Source organism: Aulonocara sp. 'chitande type north' Nkhata Bay, linkage group LG11, assembly GCF_057382095.1.
Source record: "Aulonocara sp. 'chitande type north' Nkhata Bay isolate Kocher_YH1m ecotype deep benthic linkage group LG11, A_spYH_male_GT1.1, whole genome shotgun sequence".
NCBI lineage: Eukaryota > Metazoa > Chordata > Actinopteri > Cichliformes > Cichlidae > Aulonocara > Aulonocara sp. 'chitande type north' Nkhata Bay.
The window spans coordinates 33,623,623-33,626,216 of NC_141354.1; the positions used below are offsets into that span (position 1 = coordinate 33,623,623).

The 2,594-nt window shown below is 35.9% G+C and overlaps 1 long non-coding RNA gene across 1 annotated transcript; it reads left to right on the forward strand.

Annotated features, from left to right (window-relative positions):
• Positions 1–201: 201 nt before the first annotated feature.
• LOC147319563 (uncharacterized) lies at positions 202–1,392 on the forward strand. The gene is made up of 3 exons (XR_015131558.1): positions 202–742; positions 859–962; positions 1,065–1,392. It is a non-coding gene; the product is annotated as an uncharacterized LOC147319563 (long non-coding RNA).
• The last annotated feature ends 1,202 nt before the right edge of the window (positions 1,393–2,594 follow it).

Here is a 2,594-nt window from a genome sequence, read left to right on the forward strand (position 1 = left end):
AGCTTTTATCATGTTTCTGGCCAGTGCAATCATCAGGGTGGGTCTGGGTTGATAACTGCACATTTCTGGCCAGAAATGTTTCAGCAGTGTTACATATGTAGTGCATATGTTACACTTGCTTTCTGTTACCAGCTGATACCCTACATTTGTATAGACATTTGATGGTGTGAGGTTGGGGAGTTGAGTGGGAGGGGGGGGGGGGGGGGGTTTCCTTTCCTGTTAGGTTTCCTTTGTTTTTCTTTTTTTTTCTTTTTAAGAGAGACACAGTCCTCCTGTGTCTTCTCCAATCTTCACATGTAAAATCCAACAATGTGAAGCACATAGCAGCCAGAAACTGTAATGCCACAGATCAGAGAAACTTCATCATCACCATCTTCATCGCCATACGATCAGAGCGTGAGACTTCACATCTGGAGCACAGGAGAGATTCTGTGATAAGTCTTCCTTCTAGCTTGTCCCACAAGCAGTCGGTGAGATTTACTAACAACAAAAAGGGTTAATGACATTATTTCCATGAAAACATGTATTCATTCTTTGTGAAGTGTTTAAATTGTGTTTTCACTTGACCTTAGGAGTGTTAGAGTGTATTGTAATATCTGTACTCAGGTGTTTCCCTCTGTGATCCATCCCCTTCAGAGCCGAGACACTCAGGACTGAACAGACTGCACAGTTTCTGTGACTGAGCCTTCTTTGAAACCACTCATGATAGAAGGGCTTCATATTTGCAGCAGCACTACTACAGGTATTCAGTTTATTACAGGATGTGTTTGTTTCTTAGGACCAGCTCTGAGTGCACACTACCTAACATATACACCTTTCTGTTTATTACAAACCAACTACTCTGGATCATACGGCCAGTTGGCAGGAATGTTGCTGCAGGAAAACATCCCTGGAGATCACCATCATTGTCAGACTGACTGTGCCTCCTCTGTGCAGTGTCAAGATCCTCCCTAAATGAGTGTGTAAGTTAACATTTTCATTATTTTATTCCCTTTGACAAGACAAGTATCACTGATATTTACATTTACAACTACATATTCCTGTTTTCTGCTCTTCTTTTAAAGTCCTCAGCTATCCTGCTTCTGTGCTGCTTGCCACACGTCAAACACTGGCCGGATGACAGGGAGGATCCACTCTGAAGTCACTGGACATGATGAGGATCATATGGGACTTCATAGTTTCACAGAAACGTTGTGCTCTGTGATTACAGGTTTTAAATGGACATAATGACTGCCTCTCTCTGATCAACAGGCTAAAGGATTGTTGTCATTGTTAGTGCTCTGTACAATGTATGCTTATTTAGTATTTCATCACAGAGAAAACCTTTATTTATTTAACATATTTTTATTTTGTTTTAATGTTGAATTAACTGTGGGTATTTTTTTAAGTGGGCACTCGGGATGTCATATGACCAGAAATGTGGTAACTGGAATTCAACGTTATGGAAGAAAAAATCTGCTAAGAACAAAACACACACAAAACCCCCCAAGAAAATTCAAATTCATTCCATGTAATCCAATCTAAAACATTTTAAACTGCTGAACAGCAACACAAACAGTGTTAAAAAACAGTGTTAACAGAAGGATTATGATGATTTTGTACCAAAGTTTCAGGTCACATGGCACACCTAGTGTGTAGTGTGGGGTATCAGCTGGTAAGTATAGGGTTTTTTTCATATTTGTGTACTTAGAGTTTAGATAGATAAAGCCTTGTGTATAATAATTAGTCATAACCACAACTCAAAGTCAGGGACTAACTAATTTTGGGACTTTGTGTCTGAGCCCAGGTTAAAACACTGTGTAAAAAAGCATTTAGTGGCATGGCTGAACAATGCTGTATTGATACTTATTTATCCATGTTCACAAAAAGGACTAATGTGTTTATTTGATTATTTGCACATGTTAAACTGTGTCACCACCTTAGGCTTTCATTTGAGTTTACTCAAAAATCTCTATACAGTTCTCTTTTACCACTGTGTGGACTCTGTTTACATTAAAACATAAAGAAGAATGAGTAATAAAAAGATGTGTAGACAGATTAAGTAGGACGATAGAAACAGCTGTTCAGCCATGTTCTAAGAAACCAACACAATTTAAAGGTTCAGGATTGTGGTTTTAAAAGTTGAATTTTCATGTATTTCATATCTTGCTTATTATTTTTTATTTAGTTATTTAATTTAGTTATTTTTATTTATTCTACTAGTCCTTTTCAGAAAGAAGCTGTAAAATATGACTTAAGAATTTTTTTTTATTTTCTATGACATACAAAACAAATTGATGTATGTAATACTATTAAACATGATATACACATGTGTATATGTCTGAAAAACATTATGCTGTATATTAAAGTTTGCATTTTCTCCAGAATTTTTGTTCATCTTTTAAGTTCATTTCAGTTAGAAGAATTTGAACTTTTAATATTCATTCAGAGATTTTCTGACTCTAAATTTTCTTTTGTCATTACTCATTTTTTTATTATTTACATTTTAAACATGTTTAGCTTTTTTCCAACTTCTTCTGTGTGAACATCAGCTTTCAAAAGTTCTGCACTTTTGTTTTCACTTTAAAAATTCTGTATTTTCCAGCTCATTCAGA